Source organism: Kogia breviceps, chromosome 10 (genome assembly GCF_026419965.1).
Source record: "Kogia breviceps isolate mKogBre1 chromosome 10, mKogBre1 haplotype 1, whole genome shotgun sequence".
NCBI lineage: Eukaryota > Metazoa > Chordata > Mammalia > Artiodactyla > Physeteridae > Kogia > Kogia breviceps.
This window is the reverse complement of record NC_081319.1, coordinates 79,780,565-79,792,480: the sequence shown is the minus strand read 5'-3', so window position 1 is coordinate 79,792,480 and position 11,916 is coordinate 79,780,565. Positions and strand designations below refer to the sequence as shown.

The 11,916-nt window shown below is 43.8% G+C and overlaps 1 pseudogene; it reads left to right on the top strand.

The window, feature by feature from the left end:
- Window positions 1–6,176: 6,176 nt before the first annotated feature.
- On the top strand, window positions 6,177–11,514 carry LOC136794942 (large ribosomal subunit protein eL24-like; annotated as a pseudogene).
- Window positions 11,515–11,916: the final 402 nt, after the last annotated feature.

The following is an 11,916-nucleotide window of genomic DNA, read 5'->3' as shown; positions in this document are numbered from 1 at the left end:
GTTTCTGTTCACTGCCTAGCCACCAACTAGCTGCATGACCTTGGGCCAGTCTCTTTGCCATCTGGGCCTCAGGTTCCTCACCTGTGAACTGAGACAAGAGCACTTTGCAACCCTTCCCATTGCTACGTAATTCTACAGGAGAAATGACTCATGGCTAAAGTGGTACAAGAGCTCTTTGTTGAGAATGTAGAATGTGAATTCAGTGTCCAGTCTCAGGATCCAACTTCCTAAAATGTTTTGAGGACGTATCTCCAAAGAAGAGGTATCCATAGCATATTCATTTCCTAGAGCTGCTCTAACAAATTACCATGAGTTCTGTGGTTTAAAACAACAAAAATTCTCTCACAGTTCTGCAAGGTAGAAGTTCAAAATCAAGGTGTCAGCAAGGCTGTGTTTCCTTCCAAATCTCTAAGACGGAATATTTTGTTGTCTCTTGGCATTCCTTGACTTGTGGCAGCATAACTCCAATCTCTGTCATCACGTAGCCTTCACTTCTTATCTGTGTCTTCTCTTCTGTCTCTCATAAGGATGCTTGTCATTGGATTTAGGGCCCCACTTGGATAATCCAGAATGATCTATTTCGAGGCCCTTAACTTAATTGCTTCAGCAGAGACCCCTTTTCCAAATAAGCACACATACACAGGTTTGAGGGGTTAGGATATTGACATACCTTTTGCAGGGGCCACCACGCAACCCACTATACATGGTTAAAGGTGAGTGTCCCAGCTTTCTTCTGTAGGTCACATATGCTGGCGCTCAAAAGGAAGGAAATTGATGTGAAACGTAATGCCACCTAGAGAGAATTTTGGAAATTTGGGAGTTATAAGGACTGATGCAGAGTGGGCAAGGACCAGGAATGCTCATTGTGTGGGACACGTCCACATAAGTAACTGACCCATGTTCTATAACAACTTTTCAGTCCTATCCCACTTGCATACGTCCCCTTGAATGTTGATGTAGGTGAGGAACCTGTTTATAATTATCTGGGTCTAGGACATATCTCCATTTGACAAATAACCAGGAGGTTATATCATCTGTGAATTGCATTTCAGAGTAAGGAAAAGGATATTACAAAATATTTAATATAAGAGGGTTTTGGTTTTGTTTTTGTTTTGTTTTTTGCTATGCCATGCGGCTTGCAGGATCTTAGTTCCCCAACTAGGAATTGAACCTAGTGAAAGCATGGAGTCCTAACCCCTGGACCACCAGGGAATTCCCAAGAGGGGGTTGTTGAGTCTGATGGGAGGAAACTCACAGGAAAAAAAGTCCCCCTCCTAAGGTGTTTTTCACAGATCTCCTTTAAGTGAATTTTCTAGTTGGTAGTATTTTATCAGAATTTCCTAAAGTAATTCCAATCTCTCTGAGTGATGCATACTTAGATCTACCGTAGCTCATGGCTGTGTCTTGTGGAATAGTCTAGAGCTTCTGGGGTGGGAACCAGAATACTGTGTAGTGAGATCTTCTTTCCCACAGTCCTGTTTGGTGGTGGATGGATGTGGTGACCAGCCTCTCTGAAACTTAATTTTCTTTTCTTTCAAATAGGAATGTCATATACCAAGTCACTGTTATCTAAAAACTAGTCTAAATCCCCAAATAAAAAAATTATGAGTATACCTAAACACTCATTGGATACCAAGAAGTAGGAACCCTCTGAACAGAAGTAAATCTCACCAAGACTGAAGTCCTTCTCTGTTCCACTGCTTCCCAGTGCAGGCGTTTGGAGATAAGAAATCAGGGGAGGAGAGTAATGCATATGCTCCAAAACCAAACTCTCCCAGGTGCTCCTATAATTAACTCCATTAATGGTAGACGGTGAGCCATGGTTTTAACTTCTGTTCTCCTGCTCTCAGATGGAATGTCAAAGCAATATCCTTTGAAAGAAATGGAGGAGGAATGCAAGGGCACCAAGGCCTGAAGAATGCAGCTCCACCTACTCCCCTCCATGTTCATTGTCTTTATCCTAGTCCTTGAAATGCCACGCAACCACACTTCATGGCCTATGTCTCCCCTAGGAACTCTCTTCCCCCGTAAGTTCACATGTCTCATACTTCATGCCCCCGCCCTTTCTGGCTTCCTTATACAAAATAGCATCCCTAATCATTCATATTCCTTTACCCTACGTTATTTTCATCCAAACAATTGACATCATTTTATAATTGTATTCAATAATTTGTTTATGGCCTCTGGCTCCCACTGGAATATATGACCCACAAGGGCAGGGATACTGCCTATTGCATTGCTTTATCCTCCATGCCTAGAACAGAAACTGGCATCTAATGAGCTCCCAGTGAATATTTGTTGACTGAATGCATTTCACTCTTTCTTAACTTTGTCATCAGACCTAGAGTTCCAGGCTGATTGATACTCATTCATGGGTTACTTCTGCCTGCTTTGTGATTTGAATGATGTACTTTTTCAGGGACAAGAGCTTTGCCTTCCATTTTTGTTTTCCTTTTTGAATTTCCTTTTGATAATTAATAGATACCCTTGTCTGATCAGCTTTTATTATTTCCATCTGAGCAATTTGTTAGCCCTGGCTTAAAGGACTAGTTAGAAGTTTGACTACGGAGGTATGCTGGGCTTCGAAGTCTTCCAAACATGGCTCAGCTAATTCATTATGTAAGTATTGCAACCACAGACCACTGATAGACCATTAATAGAACGTGGTAAGGGGATTTACAGCAGATGATGGGAACATGAACTCCCTGAATTGTTTATTTATGCTATATTGGAAAAATAGTGGTTACTGGTTACCCTAATGTAATTATTGATTACTAGACTATAGTCTATAAATCCAGGAGGGTAGAGATCTTCTCTGTCTTGCTCACCTCTGTATCTTCAGGACGTAGAACAATGTCTGGTATATAGCTGAAGTTTATTAACTGAATAATTAACTGAATAAATGGAAGTTTATTCAGTTTATAATGTTTCGAATGTATCACGGAATGAAAGAAGGAATACTGCTGATGGGGAGGGGGAAGGTTAGGGCCACTTGGTTTCCTAACTAGGCAACAAGCGAGAAGGACAAACACGGTTTTGACCTGCAGTCAGCCTACATGGCATGTTCTGGCCTCTCTACCTACTGATCTCAGCTGTGCTCAGAGCAGGCCCTGGAATCCCGACCCAACATAACAAATGACTAGCACGGCTATTTTATTTTATTTTATTTTATTATTATTATTTTTTGCCACACCTCAGGGCTTGTGGGGCCTTAGTTCCCTGACCAGGGATTGAACCCAGGCCCCCAGCAGCAAGAGCTCCAAGTCCTAACCACTGGACCGCCAGTGAATTCCCCATTTATTTGATAGCTACGTTCCTAGTACAGCCTGTCAATTAAGATGACACAAATTAAACCTTATTTTCCCACATTTGAATGCAAGAGTCTGAAAATCTGGATTAAGTCTGGGTCAGTTAGATTTTCTAGATTTGTGACAACATTCTAGAGTCTTGGTTTTCAATCTCTAAAATGATTACAACTCCCCCTCCCCCAATTAGATCCGGTGTGGCTATCTTGAACAAAGTTAGTATTCCTGTAATTACTTGAATAATACCCATTTCTCACCTGGACTGTAAGCTCCACAAAGGCATGGACCATCTGTCCTGTCCTCTGTTGTCCTCTGATTGTAATACAGTACATTGTACATAGCACGTGCTCAACAAACATGTGTTGAATCAATGAATCAGTGAATAATGCACCATTTTGTATTCCCAAGGATGCTGAAATCAAAGTGGCTCAGAGTCACCACAGATGGGTAAAAGCATACATCTTTGGTCTCTGTGATATGCATCAGAGAACAGCCCATAATTTGATTTCACACCGTTCTTTATATCACAGGCCATGTCACCACTACATCTTTGAAACTACACTGTACATCCCCATGGATCCCTGGGTGTTTTGTGAATGTTTCTTTCACCAGGAAGGGTTCCCTCACTTACCTTTAGAAGTTTTCCAGTGCCACAGTCTGCTGCCATAGTTCAGGTTTCTTTGCAAAAAAAAATACATATCCAAAGTCCCCTTCATGGGTCCATAGTGTATTCTCTGCCATGAAATGGAACATGGAATTGTATTAGCTAGATCTTGGATGGTCTTCTCAAAATGTATTCATCGGGCTCCGGACGCGCAGGCTCAGCGGCCATGGCTCACGGGCCCAGCCGCTCCGTGGCATGTGGGATCTTCCCGGACCGGGGCACGAACCTGTGTTCCCTGCATTGGCAGGCAGACTCCCAACCACTGCGCCACCAGGGTAGCCCCCTAGTAGCTTTTCTTGAGTAAATATTTCTTCAATGGCTCTCTGCTCTTAGGACAATTTTCATACCTATTTATTTATTGAAGTTACTTGATTCATAATGTTACATTCGTTTTAGGTATACAACATAGTAATTCAAAATTTTTACAGATTACACTCCATTTACAGTTATTATAAAATATTGGCTCTATTCCCTGTGTTGTACAATATATCCTTGTAGTTTATCTTTTTTTTAATCTTTTTTAAAAAAAAATTATTTATTTTTGCTGTGTTGCGTCTTCGTTTCTGTGCGAGGGCTTTCTCTAGTTGCGGCAAGCGGGGGCCACTCTTCATCGCGGTGCGTGGGCCTCTCGCTGTCGCGGCCTCTCGTTGCGGAGCACAGGCTCCAGATGCGCAGGCTCAGTAGTTGTGGCTCACGGGCCTACCTGCTCCGCGGCATGTGGGATCTTCCCAGACCAGGGCTCGAACCCGTGTCCCCTGCATTGGCAGGCAGATTCTCAACCACTGCGCCACCAGGAAAGCCTTAGTTTATCTATTTTATACATAGATAAACTGCTGTGAACATAGTGCTGCTACGAACATTGGGGTGTATGGATCTTTTTGAAATTAGTGTCTTCATTTTCTTCAGACACGTAGATGGTTGTTTTATATAATTTCCACCGTTTATAGTTGTATCCTGTGACGTGATCTACAGAGCTCTTCATGCGGCCATTCTGAAAGTAGAAGTAGTAGTGATTTTTTTAAACCAAACTCCAAAATCATAAAGTGGGAAATTTGTGGGGTTTTGCTACATTAAAATAAAAGTTTTCGTTCAAGGATGGGTGGTAGGTAGAAAGTCAACTGATGACTTCCAGATGGGCAACTGAAATAAAATATTTACAAAGTAGATTGATAATAAAATATTGTATATTGTTAATGGATATACATCTAGAATATATAGGAATTTCTATAAATCTGCAAGAAAATGATGGGCAACCTCATAGAAAAATGGGCAATGGATGACTAAGCAGGTCACAGAAGGAAGAAACTCTTACAGCTGGTTGAATTCATGAGGAGCGACTTAACCTCATTAACAGTCATAACAATGCAATTAAAATAAGATTCCATTTTACTCTCAACAGTAGGCAAAAATTGAGTTATAAGCTAACAAATGCTGCTGAAAGTGGGGAGACAGAAAGTCTCATGTACTGTTGGTGAGACTATAAGCTTTTGGAGAACAATTTGGTGTTATTTAGTAAAATTAAGTGCACATATAGCCTATGACCCAGGAAATAAATTCCATGCTTGGGTACCTTAGAAAATCTTTCTTTTTCTTTCTTTTTTTTTTTTTTTTGCGGTACGTGGGCCTCTCACTGTTGTGGCCTCTCCCACTGCGGAGCACAGGCCCCGGACGCGCGGGCTCAGCGGCCATGGCTCACGGGCCCAGCCGCTCCACGGCATGTGGGATCTTCCCGGACTGGGGCACGAACCCGTGTCCCCTGCATTGGCAGGCGGACTCTCAACCACTGCGCCACCAGGGAAGCCCAGAAAATCTTTCACAAAGAAACAAGGGGAGGAGGATTCATGACAGCATTGTTGTTAATGTTTGTCAGTGCAAAGATTTGGAACCAACCTAAAAACTGAACAGAGAAAGGATGAACATGGTGTGGTATATGTATATTATCAAATACAGAGTATCAATCAGAAAGAAGGAACTAGATCCATATATATCAGTAAGGATGGTTCACAAATATTAGTATTGAGTTTAAAAAGTAAAAAGCATAATGAAATGCTTAGCACAATGCAATTGATGTAAAACATAAAGTAATGCTTTCTGTTGTTCACTGTTACACAAATTTGTGAATAAATGAATGGATGATGGAATGATATACATTAAATACAGGAGCGTGGATGTGAATGGTGGCAAGGAGGTGGCAAATGGCATTGAGGATGCAAGATGAAGAAGACAAAAATAAAAAGCATAAAATTAAATTTAAAAGGGACTATGCCGGTGGTGGCATCAATAATGCACCACAAACTAAGGAGTATAGTTGTTCTTATCAGTCCTATTCTGTGCTCCCAAGAACCCATTAATGATGATGATACAATAAGATAACGTATATGTAAATGACTAGCAGTGCAACCGTCTTTGCTAATTCTCCTTTCATTTCTGACTACCTTACAGAGATAGCAGCAGAATTAGGGAGATAAACATTTGAGACGGGCTTTGAAAATTTCCACAGAAAGGATAGTTTGAATTACTTTTGTAAAAACTAGGTATGAATTGCTACTATAAAAATGACTATTTATTTGTTTAAATTGGCCAGTGGCTCAGTCAGGTAGAGACCAACTGGGAGCGTAGAATTTAAAAAGAAAATATTTCAGCAAGGCAAGCTGTCAAGGATCATATGAATTATATGAGAAAATGAAGATTAAAAATTCCTGGACAAAATCTGTAAGTCCTGGGGGCTTCCCTGGTGGCGCAGTGGTTGAGAATCTGCCTGCCAATGCAGGGGACACGGGTTCAAGCCTTGGTCTGGGAGGATCCCACATGTCACGGAGCAACTAGGCTCGTGAGCCACAACTACTGAGCCTGCGCATCTGGAGCCTGTGCTCCGCAACAAGAGAGGCTGCGATAGTGAGAGGGCCATGCACCGCGATGAAGAGTGGCCCCCGCTCGCCACAACTAGAGAAAGCCCTCGCACAGAAACGAAGACTCAACACAGCAAAAATAAATAATAATTTTTAAAAAAAATCTGTAAGTCCTGAAATACGGTCCAAACACTGCCATCTGCTCCTAAAATCATGGAGAGGCTGCTGGAACTTTCCAGCACTGGAATGGATTGTCTCCACAAAGCTGTCAAGGCAAAAATCTGAGGCACCAGAGCATCAGGAGAGTTTCCAAGGGAAGAAGGTCACTAGGATGCTTTCACTCTCCTTGGCTTATTTCTGCTCAGCAGTTCCCAAAGTTTAAAAAAAAAAAAAGAGGGGGCTTCCCTGGTGGCGCAGTGGTTGAGAGTCCGCCTGCCGATGCAGGGGATACGGGTTCGTGTCCCGGTCCGGGAGGATCCCACGTGCCGCGGAGCGGCTGGGCCCGTGAGCCATGGCCGCTGAGCCTGCGCGTCCGGAGCCTGTGCCCCGCAACGGGAGAGGCCACAACAGTGAGAGGCCCGCGTACCACAAAAAAAAAAAAAAAAAAAAAAAAGAGGATTTGCCCTTATAAAGCACCAGTCCAAATTATACTGCCTTCTACTTAGCTAACTCTGGAGCGCCTCTACTTTATTACCAGTGCCCATCCGATTCATAATCATTCTTCAAGTCTCATATCAAGTCCAAGAGAGAATGGCATGAATAAGGGCCTTGGATACAGACAAACGTGGGCTCCAATCTAAACTCAACTGCTTGTTAGCTGTATGAGCCTGGGAAGAAGGTGAAATCTCACTGTGCTGCAATTTCCTGAACAAAATGGGGAAAACAATACCTAACTTTCAAGTTGTTGTGAGAATGAAAAAACTAGAGCAGACACTCAAATCAGTATTTACACATTCTCTCTCCTTCTCATTCCTTCGACTCCTCTTGTCCCAGTCGATCTCTCCTTTCTCGGAACTTCCCCAACACCTGCGGCAACTCGGTGACTTCCTATCTTGCTTGTAATCTCACTTCCTGGCGTAACTTTTATCTCACCCGGAAGAGCTTAGCATGAACATTCTTTTCCTTCTTCGGACATTCCCCCCCAAAGAACATTCATTAGAACAGGAGCTTGGCTGAATATTACCGAGTACCATGAACAGATAAAGGATGGAGGGACCCCTGCATTTCTCTTAAAATACCCCACTGGCCATCAGTTATAGGAAAAACAGTCTGAAAATTCTCATCAGAAAATGGTGTTTTAGGTAAAACAAAATTGAATGCAATATTTTCAGCCACAGAGAAGCTACACTCATTTATCTCTATGTTTTTAAACGGGGTGTCAGCAGGGGGAAACCAGATCCTTTGTTTCGCCCTCCACAAATACAGCAGTGACTCAATCGCTCCTTATTCTGCTGTCACAAAGGGAGCTGGACACTTTATTTTTCTATGACAGATCTAAAGTAGGTAATCACTCTTTTCTCTAGATAACCAGGCAGCACCCACAGTCAAAAAGGATTCTCTCGGGCTTCCCTGGTGGCGCAGTGGTTGAGAGTCCGCCTGCCGATGCAGGGGACATGGGTTCGTGCCCTGGTCCGGGAAGATCCCACATGCTGTGGAGCGGCTGGGCCCTTGCGCCACAGCTACTGAGCCTGCGCTCTAGAGACTGCAGGCCACGACTACTGAAGCCCATGCACCTAGAGGCCATGCTCTGCAACAAGAGAAGCCACCGCAATGAGAAGCCCGCACACTGCAACGAAGAGTAGCCCCTGCTTACTAGAGAAAGCCCATGCACAGCAATGAAGACCCAAAGCAGCCAATAAATAAATAAATACATTTAAAAAAATAAATAAAAACAGCTTTGTTGAGCTTTACTTTGCATACCCATAAAAGTGAAGTACAATACAAAGAGGTGAAGTAACTTGCCTAATATCTCATAGCTGGCAAGAGGTCAAGTCAGGGTGTGAAAGCTGATAATCTGCATCCCATCCTCATAACAACCAGATGGAAAGTACCTGAGGCTCAGGGAGCTACAGAACTTGTACAACACAGCTACTCAGTCACAGGGATTAAACGGAAACTTTGAGTTGGTCTATTCCCAAATCTTTACTTTTTCACTACATTACATTGGTCTCACTCCAAATTGTGAGGAGCTTTGAATATTGTAGCTTCCCAATTACTTAAAAAATGTTTCTTTCGTGCCCATTACTCATTCAACAAACAGTCATGGAGTGAGTGAATTGGGCCAGAGCCACAGAGCTACAGAGAACTAAGGCATGGTTGGATCCTGGGGGATCACAATCTTGTGTGGAAACAGACACAAAAACAATGAATTCGGGGCTTCCCTGGTGGCGCAGTGGTTGAGAATCCGCCTGCCGATGCAGGAGACACGGGTTCGTGCCCTGGTCCGGGAAGATCCCACATGCCGCGGAGCAACTAAGCCCGTGAGCCATGGCCGCTGAGCCTGTGCGTCCGGAGCCTGTGCTCCGCAACGGGAGAGGCCACAACAGTGAGAGGCCCGCATACCGCAAAAAAAAAAAAAAAAAAAAAAAAAAACAATGAATTCGAACAGTAGGAACCTCTAAAAAGTACTTTGTTTGGAGAATAGGAAGGACTAAAGTCCACCCAAGAAAGCAGAAAGTTGAAGCAGCAGCCCAGGAGACATGCTGATGAGAGAATCTATTCTATTCTATTTATTTATTTATGGCTGTGTTGGGTCTTCGTTTCTGTGCGAGGGCTCTCTTCAGTTGCAACAAGTGGGGGCCACTCCTCATGGCGGTGCGTGGGCCTCTCACCGCCGCGGCCCCTCCTGCTGCGGAGCACAGGCTCCGGACGCGCAGGCTCAGTAATTGTGGCTCACGGGCCCAGCCGCTCCGTGGCATGTGGGATCCTCCCAGACCGGGGCCCGAACCCGTGTCCCCTGCATCGGCAGGCGGACTCCCAACCACTGCGCCACCAGGAAAGCCCGAGAGAGTCTATTCTTAATTCTTCATAATAGGGCGCACGTGAGAGCAGAATCAGAATAGCATTTTAAGACTAGGTGATGGAGGATGGAAATTGATGGAGAGGAGATAAATTGTTAGGTCAGTCAGGAACAAGATGGGCGATACTAGGGATCCTAAGTTAGAGCCGTGAACACAGAGGAGGGAAGGTGGGGACAGATGGCACAGCAAACACACAGTTGTTTATTCCACCGTGTTCTTTTTTTATTAATACCACATCAATTTGCAGTTTCACAGGAACCAAGATTTGAGCTCTTTAGGTGCTGCTATACTTTCACGTTGCATGCACAGATATGCACACAGTTTCACTAGTAATTTTTCACCTACAGATTTTTCTTAAAAAAAAAATAATTCCCATGTGGCACAAAGATCTGTAGGTGTGGAGGCTTCCAGTGCAGAAAAAGGTCCTCTGGAGGGGAGGCCCAAAAAGATGATCAGTGATCAGTTAGTTATTAAGTCCACCAATGTGTTCAACACTGGGCAGGAGGACTTATAGAGGGAAGAGGCATGAGAGCTCAAGGTGGAACCTCTAATTACTCCTTGATTCAGTGGGGAATTTTGTTGACCCAGAGAAAAGGAAGAGAATCCTAAAGTTCTCATGCATAAAACCTTCCCTTCCTTTTCCCCCACACACAATTCCTTCCTTTAGAGGTCTTTTGGGGTTAGAAAGTTGTCCTCTGGCAGTGCAAATGCTTTGGGGAGAGCACCTGGCATCTGAGACGATATGGATGAGAGGTTAAGACAAATTTTCTCCCATTTTTTTTTTTTTTTTTCCCACGGTACGTGGGCCTCTCACTGTTGTGACCTCTCCCATTGCGGAGCACAGGCTCCGGACGCACAGGCTCAGCGGCCATGGCTCACGGGCCCAGCCACTCCATGGCATGTGGGATCTTCCCGGACCGGGGCACGAACCCATGTCCCCTGCATCGGCAGGCGGACTCTCAACTACTGCGCCACCAGGGAAGCCCCTCTCCCATTTTTAATTTTGCTAAAGAATCTGCTGACAGTTTGTGAGAGAAAATTCCAATTTTGAGTAGCTCTTATTATTACAAGGGTACTATCTTCATTTCCATATTTGCACTAAATAATCAAGACCCAGTTCTTCTCTTTGCCATGTTTCTTCTTCGCTGGCAACCGCAGACAAGAGGGTCGAGCTCTGCAGTTTTGGTGGGTATACAATCTACCATGGACACTGGAGGCTCTACACCAGGACCTACTGGAAGGTTTTCCAACTTCATAATGCAAATTGCAAGTTGGTGTTCCTTTCCAGGAGGAATCCTTGGCAGGTAAACTGGACTGTTCTCTCCAGAAGAAAGCACAAAAAGGGAGAGCTGAAGAAATTTTAAAAAGAACCCACGGTATAGTCAAATTCCAGAGGCCATCATGGGTATAGCCCTTGCTGATATAAGGCCTAAGAGGAATCAGAAAGGCTCAACTAGAACAACCTAGCAGGGCTGCCAAGGAAGCAAAAGGGGGCTAAGAAAGCATCTAAAAATACAGCAAAGGCTGCTGCTAAGCCTCCCTCAAAGGCAGCACCTAAGAAAAATATTGTGAAGCCCGTGAAAGTTTCTGCTCCCTGAGTTGGTGGAAAATGTCAAATTGCCAGATCAGATTTTTTAAAAATTAATTATTATTTTTTAGATCAGATTTTAAAATAAAGATCTGACTCTAAAAAAGGGATTCCGTTCTTAATACAAGGCATACATAGTCACATCTTTCCCTTTCCTCTATACTCATTTCCTCTCATCCCTGCTTTTTTTTTTTTTCCCCAACAAATTTGTTCAGGGCCTTCTAGGAGTTAGCCATCAGCTGGTCCTTTCCTGGTCCCAGATATCTAGACATGATTGTTTTGAACCCCATTCTATGCCCCATGGGAGTGCAAAGCCCACCCTGAGATAACCACGTTCCCAGGAAGCTTAGAGTTTGTTCTGATCTGAGCTCCTGGTTTTTCCTGAGTTCACAGGCTGATGAATTACCTGGCAAAATTCTAGGTGCTGCCCCTTCGTCCTGCTGAAACTTTCACTCCAAGCATGTGATATAGGACTTCCTGAAGACTTAAG